This window comes from Callospermophilus lateralis, chromosome 13 (assembly GCF_048772815.1).
Source record: "Callospermophilus lateralis isolate mCalLat2 chromosome 13, mCalLat2.hap1, whole genome shotgun sequence".
Classification (NCBI taxonomy): domain Eukaryota; kingdom Metazoa; phylum Chordata; class Mammalia; order Rodentia; family Sciuridae; genus Callospermophilus; species Callospermophilus lateralis.
This window is the reverse complement of record NC_135317.1, coordinates 60566893-60587129: the sequence shown is the minus strand read 5'-3', so window position 1 is coordinate 60587129 and position 20237 is coordinate 60566893. Positions and strand designations below refer to the sequence as shown.

Here is a 20237-nt window from a genome sequence, read left to right as displayed (position 1 = left end):
AATACTTCTTCATACTCCCCAGCCACACCAAACTTTCTTTGAAGTTTATCACTCCAAAAATAGAAACTGTTTTCACTGTAAATATGAGACTTGAAGATGCTTATTAAATTACAGAAATACTGGACACTTAGTCCAAATACTAAACACGCTGTTTAACAAATAAAAGGCTATCATGTAATATAATAGCCCCTTACCTTTGTACACTTCATCTTTCAGAGTACTTTCACACACGGTCTTGCAAACTTACATCAACTCTCAGATAAACAGAGCAGGTATTATTTTCTCTTTAGAAATGAAGAAAAAGACTGAGAGAAGTGATCTCCCTAGCTACTGAAATGAAGAGGTCAGGGTACAATTCTGTTTTTCTGATCTTTCCTCTATTCTTTTCCCTTACAGCAGGAAATATTAGCCACAGTAATTCAGACCCTAACAGACATCTGGTCTTTTACTTTTTGGAAAACAAACAGCTTCACTTATTTAAAAGTATAATTACAAATAAGAATGATGAGAGATGCCATCCTACTTAAGGGTCCATTTCCCCATAGGATTAATACTGTTATGAACAGCAAGTGCAGGAGCTGACCCGATTTCTTCTTTCATGTATGACGACTAGCTCTGTAATGATTTTAGTAATTACACTGAAGTCTTCAATACAAGGCCAACAATGTGACATTTCTGTAGATTCCTAGGCAGATCTGATTCGAACCTCAAATTTGTTCATAATTTGCCTCAGGGAAGTAAGATCACCTAAATAAGGCCACCACTCTGAAAGTCTTTAAGACTTTTTCAGAGTCTTTTAAGTTCCCTAATAGCTTCCATTTAGTAAGTGTTTACCAGGTACCAGGGTCAAGGCAACATTACAAGGTCTACAACAGACCCATGGGGTCTGTCCACATCTGTCCACACCTGTGGCTGCTCCCCCCCCCCATTATCTTTCCCATTCCCACTCTGCTCTACCAGTGTGCTTCTTGCTGTTCCACAAATATGCCAAGCATGTTCCCACCTTGGGGCTCTGTACTTGCTGTTCCTATTTGGAATGCTCTTCCCTCATGCCAGCAGAGCTCACTTCCTTATTTGTCTCATGTCATTACACAGATGTCACCCTCTCAGTTAAGGCTTCCCTACTTGCTTACCTAAAATTCCAGCACCACCACCACCAACACACACACATCCTAGTTCACTCTGATTTCTCTACTTGACACAGTCACAAACATACTACGTATTTTATTTATTTAACTCATTTTTCTAATGTGACTCCCCTAACTAGAGTATAAAGCCCATACAAAGGTCAAGGACTTCTTTGTTAAGTACTGGATCTTCAGCACCTAGAACTACCTGGCATATAATAAACACACAACATGTAAAGCCTGTAGACAGCATTGCATTTTACAGATGAAGACAATGAAGCACAAAGAGATTAAGTGACTTACCCAGGTCACATAGTCAATAAATGGCAAAGCCAAGATTCAAACCCAAGTCTGATTTCCTCCATGGCCTGAGCTCTCAACCACTATTTTATCTTACCATCCTCTTCCTTGACAGCATAAGACAAGGACTTTTCCAAATTCGGAGCACACAGTGCTAAGTGTGTCACTGCTACTAGTTCTGTCTTTAGGGTAACATTTTTGCCCAGTACATCATCTTATCTCTTTTCATTATAAGTTTTCTTTCAGGTATTGCTAAATGGTCTAGCATACAGTCTACAGCAAAGCTATATACTCTGAAATCAGAGCGTGTCCTCTAGTTTCTTCATGTTATACCCTGCTAGTTATTTTACTTCTATTCAATGTTTTTTCATTAATTTAATATTTATAAATTTTCTACTGCACAGTAGATAATTTTTGCTAAACAGCTAACACAGTGGAAAATCCAAAAAGAGAGAGCTATGTGGAGGAGGGATGCAGTGAACACAGACAGAAGAGCCAGGGGAATAAACAGCCCAACCTGGCCGCTTCTCTCTCATATCCCCCTCCTACTCCCCACTGAGCAAATCTGAGGTAAAGCCAGATGGCAAGGGAGCACAGATGCAGTTTATAGAAGTCATCCTCCTGAGGCACAAGGCAAGGAAGGTAGATGAGGGTGGAAAGTAAATATGGAGAAGCAAAAAAAAAAAAAAAATCAAAAAGTCTGCACAAAAGCTCTCCTCTCTGTACTATGCAGAAAGGGCTCTTGAGCAATGTGCAACCATCTAAATGAAATGATGGCACAAGCCCTGCTAAGTTATGGGAGAATAATGCACCAAGCAGAGGGAACAAACATGTAAAGGCCCTGAGAAGGGAACAAGTTTGTCACGTTTGTGGAAGAGGAAGGTCAGTGCAGAGGGAACAAGAGGAAAGGATTACAGGAGATTAATTCAATGAGGCAAGCGGAAATCAGACCATGCAAGTCTTTATAAACCAAAGGTTCTCCAACTTTGGCAAGGACAGAGGGTTACTGAGCACAGACTGTTGGCCCCACCCTGAGAGGGTCTGATTGGGCAGGTCTGGGACAGGAACTAAGAATTCTCCATTTCTAACAAGCTTTCAGGTACTGCTGGCACTGCTGGTCCAGAAACCATGCACTGAGAACCACTGTTTACGCCACAGCAATAAATTTGAAATTTAATTATAAGGCCACTGAAGGTAAATCATCAGAGACAGAAAGTCAATTTGTGGTTGACAGGGGCTTCAGGAAGGGGAAACAGGAATAACTGCTAATGAGCACAGGGCTACTTTTTTAAAGTGGTGAAAATGTTCTGGAAATAATGACAGTCACAGAACTCTGTGAATACATGAAAAGTCACTTAGTTGCATACTTCAAAATGGTGAATTTTATAACATGTGGATTATAACTCAATTTTAAAAAGAGGTTACTGGAACATTTAACAATATAGTGAAGCGATTCACATCATTAAAAAAAAAAACACTCTGACTACTGCAGTAAGACTACAGGAGGAGAGGCAGGGAAAACCAATTAAGGGGCAAACATAGCACACAGCATGAGTTACCATGGAATCCTGGGAAGAACGAAAATATGAAAAAGGGTAAGTCTGAGTTACATTTGAAGGGTGAGCCAATAAGAATCACTTGAGGGATAAGATACGCGATATGAAAGTAGAAATTAAAGAGAATTTGGGTTTATTGCCTAATGAGTAAAAAATGGTCCAATTTACTGATGAGGAAGGAGGAATACACCAGGAAAAGGCCCACAAGACAGGGGCCTCCATCTCAACTCTGAGATGCCTGCCTATCAGACATTATGTAGAGGAATTTAAAGCCACAGGCCAGATGAGAGCAGCTGGGAACAGCTTGGGACAGAAAAGAAAGCTGAGTTCAGTGCCTTGAGCTAGTCAACACCCCCAGAGGTCCCACAGAGATCAAGGATCCATCAATTAAAATGGAGAGAGAGAGAAGCCCAAAGAATGGTGTACCAAAACCAATAAAGAAAGTGTTTCAGGAAAGAAGACACAATCAGCTGAGTCCAATGAGATTTAGGGATCTACAAAATGAGGAAGAATATTGGTGATTAGATCTGACGAGTTGAAGGATGTCAACTGCCTTGACAAGCACTGAATAATGGGGATAAAAGTCAGATAGGAACAAGCTGGAGAACCTGAGGGGAGAGGAGACACAGTACAGATAACACTTCCAAGGAGTTCTGTTTTAATGCAAGTCAGAGAAAGTGGAGGCATACATGGAAGGAGATACACAGCAAAAGGAGTGTTTTGTTTTTATCTCAAGATGGAAGTTTCTATGGAATGTTTTAATGGGTGGGAATGACCAATAGAGAGAAAAAAGTATTGATGGTACTGAATCACATTATCTACCTCTTGTGTTCTAAATGGGTTTTTATTAACTGTCCGGTGCTGATACCTATCTGGAGAACCCACAAACACTTCACAGTTAGTTGAACCCACAAACACTTCACAGTTAGTTGAACCCACAAACACTTCACGGTTGCATGGCCAAATGGTCACCAACCCACCTCACTTTTTTTATTACAGTGATTAGTCTACTTTTTTTTAATTACAAGGATAATTTATCAATTGTGATAATTTCTTTTTTTTTAATTTTATTGTTGGTTGTTCAAAACATTACATAGTTCTTGACATATCATATTTCACACTTTGATTCAAGTGGGTTATGAACTCCCATTTTTACCCCGTATACAGATTGCAGCATCACATCGGTTACACATCCACTGTTTTACATATTGCCATACTAGTGTCTGTTGTATTCTGCTGCCTTTCCTATCCTCTACTATCCCCCATCCCCTCCCCTCCCCTCCCATCTTCTCTCTCTACCCCATCTGCTATGATTCATTTCTCCCCCTTGTTTTTTTTCCCCCTTTCCCCTCACTTCCTCTTGTATGTAATTTTGTATAACCATAAGGGTCTCCTTCCATTTCCATGCAATTTCCCTTCTCTCTCCTTTTCCCTTCCACCTCTCGTCTCTGTTTAAATGTTTATCTTCTTGTCATGCTCTTCCTCCCAACTCTGTTCTTAGTTACTCTCCTTATATCAAAGAAAACATTTGGCATTTGTTTTAATTTCTTGATTGTACACTATAACACAATGGCAACAATATGGTTAGAAAAGGTATCTGAAAGATGAGGCTATATAACATTTCACACAAAACTGAGGTGCAAAGTTCCACCTGTCCATACCACAGGAGGAAGTGGGGTAGAAAAGGGCCCCATAGTGTTCCAAACTGATCAGTGGATTACAGTATCTGTATGCTACTTCTCCCCCCAGAGACATATGATAAGAACAAAATGAAGGCATTACACCTTTTGAAACAGACTTTTAAAACTCATTTCATATACTCTTTAAGTTTATAGACATAAGTATGTCCTCAAAAATAAAGGTTAAATAAAGCTTACTTCAGATCTTTTAATTTATAATCTAGCTACAATAGTAGATTTTCATGTGGTAACTTAAAATTATTTACAATTTTATGGAGAAAGTGAAACATGAATTTTTCCCCCAATAAATATCAATCCCCTTCTCCTTCCATTAATTGGAAGAAAACAAAAAAAGGTAAAGAAGAAAAAAGAGAGAACTAATTAAACTAAAGAGAACATGCAAGCATATGTTCTTTACATTGCTTCTTTTATGTTTTGTTTCATAAATCAGCTCTCCAAATGGTAAAGAAATTCTTCAAAACTGCAATTTAATTCCCTGAATAACAAAAATAAAAGCAAGAAGAGCAGCTCCTTCTTTTGGGTGAAGTAGTTTTATTGGAATATTGAAAAATTTAATTTACTTAAAAGAAATTTTAGGCTACTCTATTAACTAAGTCCTTCAGAAAACAACAATCTTGGCCTAGAATCATGACCTCTAATAATGAAAATAAACTAGACAATATCCGTTATCCAACACCAAAACACTTCACAAGGAAAAAACACCAAAACTTTCAAAAATATATCAGTTTTGTTAAGAAATGGTACTCATCATATCCTGCTATGCAAATGAAAAAGAACACAGAAAAGACATACACACACACTCTATATATTAAAAATATATATACAGAACTCATATATGTAATACATGTAGAAAAAAGCCCGAAGTTATAACCATCAAATTAATAGTTGTTATGCTTTAGTGGTGAGATTATAAAGGGAATTTTAAAAAATTTTTATGCTTAAATATTCTAGAATGACTACATCCTACTATTTTCATGATCAAATTGATTTTTTTAATATTTATTTTTTAGTTATAAGTGGACACAATATCTTTATTTTATTTTTATGTGGTGCTGAGGATCGAACCCAGTACCTCATGCATACTAGGCAAGTGCTCTACATCTGAGCCACAACCCCAGCCCATCAAATTGATTTTTTAATCAATCAGTGATAAAAACACTAAGATAAATATAAGGTGTCATTTTTATTCACACATATTACTGCTTACCTGGATCTTTGTTATCAGGCTGATAGTGCTTTTCCTGGGTTACCTTGCTGTCTCCACTTTAGTTAGGGCCAATAAAAACAAGCAATCAAGAAATGTATCTTCAAAGTACACTACTTTAGAATGTAATGAAAGTCATTACAAGGTATGAAGTACTGATACATGCCACAATATGAATCTTGAAAACAGTGTACTATGTAATAGAAACCAGGCAAAGACTACATAGTTTGTGATCCCATTTATGTACAATGTCCACCACATGCAAATCCAAGGATAACAAAAAAAAAAAAAAAAAAACAGATTAATGACTGCCAGGAGCTGAAAGGCAGAGGAAGAAAAGGAGTGATTAGTAAAAAGTGTGAGTTTTTAGGAGGTGATGAAAATGTTCTAGACTAAGGTTTCAACCAAGAGGAATAAACTAATGGAGAGCATAAAATAATATTTTTAAAAAATCTGTAGTAACCTTACTTCCAAAATGCCATCTTGTCTTGATATTTTATATTTTTAAAAATGGCATATTCTCAAGAAAATAAAAATGACATCAGTAGCTGCTTTTCCACATGGAAACAAGCAAAATGGGGCTCCCTAGAGTTAAATCCTCTAAAATGCTGTGGCGAGAAATTTATTCTGTCTCAAACCACAAAAGTGCTTCTGAAAACCCATGAGGTAAATTATTTCTTCAAGAATCAGCAACCAAAGGTCAAAACAGCACATCAGTCTTTATAGATGCACCCATACTGCAAAGACAATAAGTTGCTGGGACATCTGAAAATGCTTCCAATGTCTAGTTAGATAGCAACAAAGAGACAGCTTTTCTTCCCTTTAATAGCAGCAGTGGATGTCAGATCAGCTCTTCCCCGTAACCATATAAACCAGGGGGAGGCATGGGAAAAATGGAGGAACTCTGATTGGGCAAAGGGGAGGGAGAGTTAGGAGGGTGGTGCATGGTGGCAGGAAAGATGGTGGAATGAGATGGACATCATTACCCTAAGTACATGTATGACTGCACATACGGTGTGACTTACAGTGTGCACAACCATAGAAGTGCAAAGTTGTGCTGCAACTGTGTACAATGAATGAAAATGCATTCTGCTATCATATAGACCTAATTAAAATAAATTAATTAATTTGAAAAAATAAGTAAATAAACCATACATACATTAAAATGTTAACTTCTTTTCAAATTGTAAATTAGGAATGTCTTTTTAATTTTTTTTCCCCATTTTTGGTACCAGAAATTGAACCCAGGGGCACTTAACCACTGAGCCACATTCCCAACCCTTTGTATTTTTTATTTTGAGTTGCTTAGGGCTTCTCTAAATTGCTGAGGCTGGCCTTAAACCTGCCATCCTCCTGCCACAGCCTCCCAAGTCACCAAGATTACACGCCCAGTAGGAATGTCATTTTTTGTAGTATGGTCCACAAGGAAAAGAGATTAATCAATAAACAATAAACTCTAAAGCATATTTCAGAGCAGTAGAGATAAAAGAGATCACACAGACAATACAAATGGAAAAATATGGGAAGAAGATGTAAATTAAAACAAGGTACCACTCACAACTATTATCTTCAATTGAAAGATTAGATTAAAGCAACATAGGTGAAGTTCTAGGAAAGTGATTCACTCAAAGATACAATGGATAGTACTATAAACTGTTAAAATTCAATTCAGAAAATGAAATGAACTATGTAACAAAAGCTACAGATTATGTAGCTTTTCCAGGAAATTTATCCCAAAGAAATACTGAAGTGAAGAAAAATTCTAAAGGCCTTAAATTTTCACTACAGTGTTAGATCTATAAACAATAAAGTGGAAAAGTAAATGTCCAGCAACATGGAACAGAGTAAGTTAAAATACATGTGCTGGCAAGAATGGAATGACCCAGCTACCAATTACTGTAAGTATAAAAAGTCAGATAAAGTTACATAACACAGTATTAAACTGTAGATTATAGCCCTTTAAAACAGATGTACATATGAAATGATGTGAATGGAAAAAACAAAAATTAAATCAGTAGTATAGGAAAGCAACTGAAGTCACTTTTAAATTTTTTCAAATTTCAAAGCTGAAATATATTTACAATAATTTACAACCTAAAAGTCTACTTAACATAATGATTACTACTTATTTCTACCTCTTACAGTGATCAATTTTGAAAGAAAGAAAACTAAAGTAAAGAAAAGGCAACCCCTACACATTATGCACAGTAATTCATGCCAGTCACATCCAAATGTAGACTTGCCCTTCCAAAAAACCAAGGACACAGATAATTTTTATTTAAAAAGAATGGGTTATAGATTTTTTTAAGCACTCTATTGTTATAGAGTAAGTATTCACTGTAACTGTTATGTCATTGACATAAGAATGATTCTTTTTCAAAGAAGAGTTATTTTAGATTAAAATTTGAATGACCTTTTCAAGAGGAAATTTAAAAAATGGCTAGGGCTTTTTTACAAGAAATTTGCTTTGTCAGAGGCTTAATTATTCAATTGATTTTTTAAAAATCATGTGAAGTTCCATAGAAAAAAAGAAAGGAACCAGGAGTGTAAGATGTTCCTTATCAGAGACAGGAAATTAAAGCTCTGCAGTAACACCTTCAGCTTTCTCATTTACAAAAACTCAAATCCCCTAGGTTTGCCTAAGAGAAAAAAGGGCATAAGGCGAAAAAAGTATCCTTTAAAGAAAAATGAACTTTCTGTAAAAAGAGCAACAAATTCTCAAATATCACAACTCACAGGCAACTCCCCACAGATTGGCCAGCTAATTATCCTAGTAATGAGATTAGAGAAACATCTGAAGGGTTTCTGGATTTGATAATTCCTCTGTGGAGAAATAAATGTGAACTATTTCTTCATTTTTATATTTTATTGTAAACACTCATGAAGGAAGGCCCCAGAACACTTCTGGAAGAGAAGGAAGCCACCAGGTTTCCTTTAACCTGAGCAAGCAAAAACAACATCAACCAAAGCCTCTCTGAATCTCAAACTCACACATTTAGCCCAACCATGACTGACTTATAATGCTGAAGGGGCTTAGAAACAAGAAGCAAATCATTCTCATCTTCTGGGATATTATGCCTGCTGCTCCACACAGACCTGGCTATATGCTCTGATGGCCACTCTGCTGGCAGACAATGCACATAGGGATGAGATGGTCCGTTTTGCTCTCTAATTCAGTAATTCCTGACCCTAGTTGTGGGCTAAGATGCCATCCTTCTGCACACTTGTGCTGCTCAATACCTCAACCTGGACTGCTCCACATCTCCCCAACTGCTTTCTGACAGAGCATCTCACAGGGTCTCTGTGAAGCCCGCCTCTCAGGAGCTCCAGTACTTTACCCCAGAGATACTCCCCAGCCTCCCAGATGATATGTTCCAACTTTATTAGTTATCAGAAGATAACTGCTTACAAAGGCCTTATATGATTTTTAAGCTGTTTCTCCCACCTAGAGTTAACTCTTGGGGTCATTACACTTTTACAAAACTTCCATCAATTACCATGAGTTGTCTACCAATGTTCTATTAAGGCCCAATGATAACTTCTACACCAAGTGTATCACTTTTTATTATGGCATTAGCCCATTAGCCATTATCAGTCAAATCTGAGTTAAAGCAAAAATCCTAAAATCATATCCAATGGGATTCTTTTTTACATCACAAACTATTTCTTTGGTCATTTTTAGCAAATTGGAATTTGGATATCGAAGAAGTCTCAGTATCAATTTCAACAATATTCTGCTAAAAAAGTTGATCACACATGGAATATTCTGGTCATTCATTCAGTAACATCTAGAATCAATCATTATCTAACATAATCAATATTCTGGGGAAAAAGGATACAGCAAAAAATGATTACTTTAATTGTGGGGGAAATTGTTTGCACATTAAAAATTAGTGTTCTAACAACAAGTAACCTCTGGTCTTAGCTGTTTGGTAACATAACCACTTCATATATGGTAACAGAAGCAACTGTCACTTCTACACTGTGACTTACAGGCATAATGTCTTATCAATGTCAGTTACTAATAAAGTTGCTCCTGGTTCCATGTCTTCCTCTCAATCCCAACTCTTTGCTGACATTAATGTCTTTGATTCACTCAACCATTAATATTTACTGAGTGCCTATTATGCAAGCACAGTTTATGTAATAGGAATAGTGATGAAAAAGCTTGCATTCCTTTGGGCACAGAGAGGAGACTGATAATGGCTAATTATGATTAAGGAGAAGCCAGCACTTGAATCATCTTGAAGACATTCTATGAAAAGGCCCTGAGGTAGGGATGAACTTAGACTGTTGCATGACCAGAAAGAGCAACACATCAGGAACAGTCACATACCAATGAAGGCAGAGAGGGAACCAGGTCCTAGCTCCTGTAGGGCATTGTAGGTCAGAATGAGGGTGGGCTTTAGTACAAAGGAAAAGTAACTAAAGTACTGATTCTTAAAGCATGGTCTCCAGACCAAGAGCATCAGCATCACCTGGGAACCTGTCAGAAGCACAAAATCCAGGCCCCAATCCAAACCCCCTGAATTAGAATCCCACCCATGCAAGCACACTTAAGCTTGAAAACTACTTCATTAGAGGATTTTATGTAAGCGACTAACATAAAATTATGCTTCTGAGTAAGTTACTATAAATAATGTTCAGACAGTATTAATGGCTTGATAGATAATAGCAGTGTGTGTGTGTCTGTGTGTGTGTATTTTGGGGGGCAGTGTACCAGAGATTAAACTCAGTGGCACTCAACAAATGAGCCACATCCCCAGCCCTATTTTGTACTTTATTTAGAGACAGGGTCTCACTGAGTTGCTTAGCACCTCACTTTTTGCTGAGGCTGGTTTTGAACTCTCAATCCTCCTGTCTCAGCCTCCCAAGTTGAACAGCTGTACGTATAAATGATATCAAATATAAGCTATTATAATGTCAATAGTTATCTCAATAACAATATCAAAACATCACAATCCACATCCACTAGTATTTATCTTTGCATTTCTGAATTTCAGAGAATTCCAATTCAATTATAAGAAACATAGAATGGGGGGCTGGGGTTGTGGCTCAGTGGTAGTGCACTTGCCTAACATGTGTGAGGCAGTGGGTTCAATTCTCAGCACCACATATAAATAAAGGAATAAAATAAAGGTTCATCAACATCTAAAAAATATTTTTTAAAAAAAGAAATATGAGTTTCCCTTATCGAAAATGCTTGGGCTGGGCCCAATGGTGCACATCTGTAATCACACCAGCTCGGGAGGTGGAGACAGGAGGATTGAGAGTTCAAAACTAGCCTCAGCAAAAAGTGAGGTGCTAAGCAACTCAGTGAGATCCTGTCTCTAAATAAAAATAGGGCTGGGGATGTGGCAATGCTTGGAACCAAAAGTTATTTCTGATTTAGGGGAATTTTTTGGGTTTTGTTTGTTTGGTGTTTTTTTTTTTTTTTTTTTTAATATCTGCACATATATGTGGGAAATCTTAGAATCAGTACCCCAAGTCTAAACACAAAATTTATATGCTTCATATACACCTTATACACACAGCCTGAAGGTAATTTTATACAATAATTCTAGAGCACCTGTGTTTTGACTACAACCCATCACATAAGGTCAGGTGTAAATTTTTTTCTCTTTTGGTATCACAAGATATGCTACAAAAACTTTTAATGTATAAAACACGCACACATACACATACCCACACACACACACCAAAAAAAAAAATCAAAAAAGTTTCAGGTTTTGGAACTTTTGGGTCAGGGATGTTCAGCCTGTACTAAGAACATATATTTTAAATTATATGTTCCATATATAATTGGAACATATAATTTCCTCCTCCTCAAATCACCAAATAAGAAATCCCAAAAAACATATTTTTCCTCACTTCTCACATCAGAATAGGTTCCCTGCTCCCTAGACCCTGTCCCTTAGTGTTGAAGTCATCCCCATTCATCTAGAATAATTCAAAACTTGCCCTACTCCAGGACAGAATGAGGGTAGGCTTTATTGCAAAGGAAAGGTTATTAGAGTTCTGGGGCAAGAAGACCACAGAACACCCAACACTTCCAGCAGAAGTAAATTTTTTCTTTGCTACTCTGCAATCACTCCCACATAGGTGTCTGTATCTGTCTTATCTATCCTACTGGTCTAAAAATTTCTTTAAGACAAAGGTTTGGGTTTTGAAATACTTCCCGTTTTTCTCCTCCACCATTATCCCTCACTCTCCAAAGAGCACTCTGATTTTACACACAGTATATATACAATACATACCTGTTCAAGTAAACCAACGATACTATAAGTCAGGGATGCAAAGTTCCACGGAAGAAGGGAACAAGAACAGGAGACTAGAACATGACAATCAGTACATTCACATCAAGAAACATTCATTTATCCATTAAACGCATGGCATAACTTCAGAGCGTGCTTTTTCAAAAGGCAGACAATGTTTGGAATGAAAAAAGACAAAGCATTCTGCTAATCTGGGGAAAGTTAAGAAATGTCTCCTTTTCAACTGTGCCTTCAGCTAAATTTAGACAGATTACAAATTCCAAACACATTTCCCAAAGCAACTCACCTTGAGGCTACTTCTACTTTCAAGAGTTTTCATAAACAATCAACAAATAAATTAAAAGAACTAAAAATATACTTAGTTAATTCTTCCCCTCTGCCCTTCTTCATATAAAATTAAATTTTGTAAGTTTAATATTGGTAGGCTTTCTCCTAAAATTATCATCACTGCTTTGTGGGCCTGTGACTCATTTTATATAAAGATAATGTTATATATTTCACTCTTTTTTTTTTAATTTTTATTCTCTAAGCACTCTATTTATTTTTAAGACCGTCCATGATGCTATGAGTACAGCCAATCCATTGCTTCTAGTTCTTTCCTTTCTACCTCCCACTTTGCTATTTAGTGTAGGCAAGACCTATCCTCACCACAGAAAATTTAAAAATATTTATTCATTCACAAAAAGTCCAATGCTGTGCTAAGTGCGAGAAACACAGATGGAAAGGCATGGTGCCTACACCCTCAAGGAGGTTTATAGAACAAGAAAGATGCACTGCAAACAATGACTCTAAAATGAGAGAACTTCCTAGTACACTTAAGGTCCAATGAGAACAGGGGAAAAAAAGCCCTTCAGGGAGAAGATGACTTCACAACAGGTCTACTGAGCTGAAAACTGAAGCATGCGCAAGACAAGCAGGAAGAGGACCATGCAGATAGTGAAACATGTATAAAGGTACAGAGACAAGAGAAAACCCAGCTTGTTGTCTTAAGTAATCCTCAATCCACGAGCCACGAATGTGCTGCAAAAATTTTAAATGTATAAAATTTGTTTTACACACACACAAACACTCTCACACTGTTGGCAAAGTCCAATGGAGCAGAGTAGGTTGTGGAGAGCAGGATACAACAGGGTACAACTCACTGTGAGCAAGAGGAAACCATAACATAAGCATAGGAACCTAATGGGATCCCCTGAGGACCCTAGAGGGGGAAATAAACAGATCTTCCTGAGAGGCAACACGACTCCAAGGAAAGCAGGGGAAATGCCTGTGACCAGGGGCAAGGCACACACACTACTCTTCTGCCTTGGCCAGTGCAGCACTTTAATCGCTAACACTGGTGTTTTAAGTCTTTTTTGATCACTTCCGCTGTGTGGCTACAATTTCTGGGGAAATGTATTACTGACTACAAAAAGGCTGAAATCCACTAGCTTAGACAACAAAGGAACTTGATACCTAAGCTAAGGAGTTTGTATTTAACGCTATAACAGAAGTCCATCTTGAGGAATTCCAGGGAAGGAAAAGACAGTGCTGCTCAGAGAGACAACCAGGGAAGCAGAGTGTTGAATGAAAACACTAAAGGCAAGAAACCTAGCCAGCCATGGTGGCGCACACATGGAATCCCACTAACTAGGGAAGAAGACCAGCCTTGGCAACTTGACAAGATCTGTCTTAAAATAAAATTTTAAAAAGAGATGAGGATATGGCTCAGTGGGAGAGTCTTACTAGCATATACAAAGCCCTAGGTTCCATGTCTGGGATCACTCTCTGATAAGATGGAAAGTTGTTTCTCTTCAGTCTCCCAGGAAGGAACTTAGGGATATGGCAGAGACATTCCACTATTCTTGCCTCTCTTATTTGCAACCCTGGGTAAGTGCTACTGTTTTTTCTCTCACCTTTGGGGATTCCAAATTGTCACTCAGACCAAGTTAGGTAAGCAAGTGGCAAACTCAGTTGATTGAATCCACCACCAGTCCCTACTATCAGCTGGCCCTGAATGTAATTAAACAACTCTTTTACTCTTTTTTGGCATCTATCTGCAGACTTTCCTGTGGTGGTGTTCTAAGGAGCAGGGGTGGAGGGTACTGGGGACTGAACTCAGAAGTGTTCTACCTCTCAACTACCTCCCCAGCCCTTTTGTATTTTTTCATTTTTGAGACAGGGTCTCAGGAAGTTGCCTAGGCTGGCCTCAAACTTGAGATCCTCTTTCCTCAGCCTTCCCAGTATTGAGGATTACATGTATACATCACCATACCCAGCTCCTTTGACAGAGTTCTAAACCTTCGTACACTTCCCACTTATCCAAGTCTTTATTGGCAGCACCTCTAAGATCCATTCTCCATACAGCAACAAAACCAATGTTTCTAGTTAATCAAATTATGCCATTTTTACTACCTAAAACTCAACTGGCTACCACATCCCTTCTCACACCACTTACTCTTGCCCCTAGCCCAGGAAAATCTATATGCTATCAAGTTTTCTCACTTCAGTTCTTGCCACTCTCCCAACTGCCCACTAATGGCCTGCAGGGCTTCCTCCAGGTCTCTGAAGGAGTCCCTAGGAATTGTGCCCATTTGAAATGTCAGTCTTAGGTATAAGCACATAAATTCCTAGGATGTTTCCTTGCCCACAAGGCGGCAAACACGTACATCTTATTTGAACCTTGATAAGAGACTGTTCATTCTTTTTATCCAGTTTGGATTTCAACAGGGAAAGATGTTTTTCTTTTTCTACTCCAAAAATAATTATTCTCTAAATGGCAATATCTGAATTTACCATTAGCCAAAAGAATATTATGACTACTGTATGTCCAATCGAGTATATAAAAATATTATAACCTAGACATTTGCAATCTTGAACAAAACATGTATTTGTACATGAACCTGGTCCAAATCTCATTTCTCTGGAATGACCAGGAGCAAATTACTTAAACCCGCTGAGCCTCAAAGTCCTTATCTGCTGAATGAGAATGGGAAGATCAACTTCACAGTATAATAAGGGTATAAGATAGGATGAGGAGCCTAAATTACTGGGCACTGTTAGAGTGAGGAGTTCTCAGTAAAATCTTTTTGTCTGCCCTAGAAGGAAAGTAAGACAGTAGGGCTTCCAATTCCCTGGGTTTTTATATAAATTGCTCCTTCTACAGTGGAAAAAATGTTAATCGCCTTTACCATTTTTATTATCACCACTAACAGTTTAAATTAGTGTTCTACAATAGTTTATTCATTATGGTTTTCTACTAACTTTTCTACGCTTTCATACCCTAAGAAATTTTTAAAAGAATTCATTGAAACATTTGAAATTTAAATGACATAGTACTAAGTTATAAATTTTACTCTAGAAAAACAATTGATGTATGTTTTGAAAGTTTGGCACTTACCGAACAAATGGACATTTTCACTGAAGATTTATCTATTATCATCCAAATAAATAATTTATTTCATATTTTATGGAGGGAAAAAAACTAAAAATGACCACAGTTGCTAAGTCTGTGAAACTAGTTTTCCTAACCATCATCTAACAATGTGTGAATTTCCATTTCTTTGATAAGACAGTTTTCCTCTGATAAGGTAATATGCTATTTGTTTTAAGAATTTGCCTCAATATTTCATGTTCTCTGAAAGGGCCTTCCAGTAACCAAGACTGCCCCATTTTACTCCAGTAAAATGGAGGATTTTAAGGTTTCACCTACCACAACAACTTAAGTATATGCTCACGCCTACTCATATTACCTACTGTTTTCTTTTCTCAATTCCAACTAAGAAAATGTTCTGTTAAATACCTAGCACACCATCAAAACACAAATATTTAAATAATGTTCAGCTTGATTAAATGGAAAGAATTGAAAGGAACACTCTGGATTCCTAAATCTTTATATCTCAATCTTCTTATTCTTTGAGATACTCCTTAGTAGAGAAAGCTGGGGAAAAGTTTATAATACACAACAAACCATACTAGCATGTGTTGGTATGCAATTACTCTATCTTAGCTGAAAAGAGACTGGAAAACATTGAAGGCTTCAAGAATGGCGAGGGGGGGGGCGGGGTAAATTAGCTTTAGAAAGACTTTTGGAGGAGTGCCACACACTATGGTAGATCACCAAAAGAGATAAAGGTCTACCATATTCCTTAAAAGCTCCAGAAGAGAAAAGTTTGTTTTATTGTTTTCACTGCTGGTAGGAGAAGGGAATGAAGAGTAAGGAAAGTAGTTCTTCCTAGAAGTAGAATATAAATAAATGACCCTTGGGGGTCCCATCCAGATAAATTCTCTTTACTTTTAAAAATATAAGCAGGCGTATACTTGTACAAGTTTCTTTATAAAGTCTAAACCTGGTTTCTCCAAACCAGGCAAAAATACAGAAAATTCCAATGTCTTTTCGTTAATATAACCAAAATCACAAGGCAACTAAATTAACTATATAGCACATAAAATGTGAGATGTTTTGCACATTTTTTAAAAATAGATGTTCTGCCTAACAGCCTTTCGGAATTACAATCTATAAAGACAGGAACCAGTCTTTAAGAACCTAATCTAAACTTGATTCTGGAATCAAATCTGATCTAAGTTATCACATTATTACTCAATAGAAAGGAATTTTTTCAGAACATAGTATATCATATAAATCTAATGTTCCACAGCTATAGCTTCAAAAATTTTTAGTTTCAAAACACAATTTCAGATTGGAAAATACGTGCAAACAAAACTAGATAATACTAAGTAATAACATTAATACAGGCAATAATTTGATTCATCAAGTGTAAAACTGTTAAAGAAGATACTGCAATATCCTATTTATTTGTCCTAGATGCCCAAAATCAGAAGCTTAAACAATCAGATTTTATTTTACAGTATTACAAAATAACTAGAAATAATTATAATGTCTCTATAGCACTGAAAGATAAAATACCTTAAGTTCAAAAATTAACACATGATCATTTCAATAGAACTTTTAAAAATTATTGTTTTCTTGACATATTACCTGCATGGGCCTAAGGGTATATAGTTCAGTGGTAGACCATGTGCTTAGTATGTACAAAGTCATAGATTCAATTCCCAGCACTCCATCCCCACAAAAAGAAAAACCATATATTATTTGTAATCTATATAAAGCCTAAGTGAAAACTTTGGTTTGACTGCACTTCAGTAGCCATCAGGCACATACATATGACTACTTAAACATAATTAAAACTAAATAATTATTTTTTAAAGTTCAGTTCCTCAGTCCCATAAGCCACATTCAAAGTTCAGTAGCCACATGTGCCTGGTGACTACCATACTAGACAATACGGATACAGGACATTTCTATTGTAGCTGGACAAATACACCAAATATGATGTGGCAACACTTACCACTAAGTGACACAGGCAAAGTCAAGCACTCTGGCCTTAATGTGGCACTGCCAAATAGTGTGTGTGGTTTTGGTATGTAGTTTTTTGTTTTGTTTTGACCATTTCAGCAATAGGTACAGAAATTTTTATAAAACTGTTATCTGAAAAGAGCAGCAAATGCTTTTAGAGTTAGCCAAGCTCTTTCAAAAAGATTTGAATATAACACTTCACAAATGAAAGTAGTCAATAAAAGATACCTAATGTGGTTTTAAAATGGTTAGCATTTTTGCTTTCGATAACTGACTCTATTCAACAATCAAATACAATGAGTGGATCACTAAAAAGCCAGTCTCTCCAAGTGCAAATAACCTATTTTTTAATAAAGAAAAATAAGAATGTTTTAAGTACAAAAGATTAATCAGTTTTCTCCTCACCAACTTGTAGAAATATCATAGAAACATAGATATTAGCCATGGCAGGTATCTGAAAATGAGAGTAATTATCACTCCAATTTCTGCAGTACCCTATCATTATCTCTGTGATTCTCAGTGCTTGCCTGTTTATTTTTAGTTAGCCTACTAAACCTATCTTCCACTTCTGGTTGGGACCAATTATCACTTCATGTCCCACATAAAAGAAAACCACTTTGATTCTGTACCATTTGGTGAGAAAACACATGAAACCTATTTAACTGCACGTTTTTAATATAATGCAGTCTAAGAAGCAAAGTTATCTTTAGAATGCCCTTAAGAGCATATCAAGGAATGTACTCTATGCCACAGAAACAATTTAACACTTAATGGTTATAATGATAAATTTTAAGTTATGTACATTTTACCACAATAAAAAAGTATATCAAGGCAACTGTCTACATTCTGATTATCCATTTTTATATTATTAGGCATTATAATTTTTCCTGAAAAAAAAATGGTTATAAATTTCACAAGTAATAAAATACAACATGGGGCTGGGGTTGTGGCAAAGCGGTAGAGCGCTCACCTTGCACATTTGAGACCCTGGGTTCGATCCTCAGCACCACATAAAAAAATAAATAAGTGAAATAAAGCTATTGTATCCAACTACATTTAAAAATTTTTTTTAATTAAAATAAAATACAACAAATCTTACTCATGTTGGAATAAAAATCCAAGCATATTAAAAGCTAAAGATGAAGAAGACTTTTTAAGTTTTAAAAATACTTTTTAAGTAAAAACACTTTTTAAGATATCACAGTGATGGACTGGGGTTGTGGCTCAGCAGGAGAGAGCTTGCCTAGCATGTGCGAGGCACTGGGTTCGACATAAAAATGAATGGATAAAATAAAGATATTGTGTCCATCTACAACTAAAAAGACATCACATGGGGCTACTAAATGAAAATTTTTTTCATTTGTTTATGTATCTCAAGTTTAAGAGTCTTCTGTTTACTCAATATCACAAAATCAATAGTAGTTTTTATCTTGCACCTCTTACAAGCTAAGCACTGTACTACTGGCTTCCATCACAAACAGTAACTCTAATCCTGAAAAACATTCTAAGAGCTGGATACCATTATCATCCCCATTTTACAGATGATGAAACTGAGAGACAATTTTTTTAAGTGACTTGTGATCACTAAAAGTGGTAGCTAAGCAAACACTGAAGGGTTAGTCTGATTTCTAAGTTGGTACACATGCATCATACAGTCTGTGAAAGATAATCAGAGGAACCACATCTGCTAAACTGAATGTAATCACAAGAGCACATAACTTTGAAGAATTCTGATTATCTAGTATGTACCTGGGAGAAGGAAAAACTCTCTACCTTTTGTAGAAACCCCAAAGGATACCTTGACATAAAATTAATCTTTAATAAAGAGACCATATTGCAACAACCAACACCTTGTCTCTTTATTTCTGTGTTCAGGAAAAAACTCAAGACACCTGCAAAAATTACTTAAAGACAAAGAAATGTAAATCCAAGGAATAAAAATCTTAAAATCCTTCACCCTTATCCACAATACATATTTTAATACAGGACATTCACATTACAAATCTAACTTCATAAATAAATATCAAACTAAAATCTGATGCAAAAATGCTATTAACATTTCCAATTCCTTGAATTCTGGCAGGACAACCTATCCCAAGCCATCTAAACCCAATTAAGCAAACTGCTATGTTTGTTCAGTATATGCAAGTTTCAGGCGTCCTCCAGGAAACAAGTAAGGGGTCAGGGTACAGCATATTATATTCTGCGTGTTTAACTTCAGAAAACAAATTGTTATCACTTCATTCTTCAGGTTTTGCAAAAGCAAAAGAAAGGTTGTTCCTTTGTTTCAACAAATGAAGCATAAGAACAAGGGATGACTGCAAGATGGTCCCGCTTCAGTGGGAGAGGAGCAAATACAACTTTCAGGAGGCCATGCCACATGCCTGCGGAGGTCCCAAAGAACCAGCTAATCCTCTCCAGAGGTCTTGCTTGAACAATCTGTGGGAAACAGAGGGAGCCGGGCACAGACGTTTTCCTGCGATCTAAAACTTTTGAGGTTGTATTTACTAAAACCCGATTCCACAAAGAGATAAGAGTGACTTGGTTGCTATCGCAGATATCAAGCTCAAAATTCCATTAAAAACAAAGCCAAAGTACCCTTTTCAAAGTGTGTTATGTTCCAATCCGGTAAAAAGTTTGAACAATCCAAAACAGAAAGACAAAGCAAAATAACAAGGTTCCCAGTTTCCCTAGTCTTGACCTTCAAAGAATCGCAAAA

At 36.7% G+C, this 20237-nt stretch overlaps 1 protein-coding gene across 2 annotated transcripts in view; it reads right to left on the bottom strand.

The window, feature by feature from the left end:
• The window catches only part of Tp53bp2 (tumor protein p53 binding protein 2), a 199231-nt gene that overhangs the window by 35975 nt on the left and 143019 nt on the right, over positions 1–20237 (bottom strand). The gene's annotated exons all lie outside the window — the stretch shown is intronic.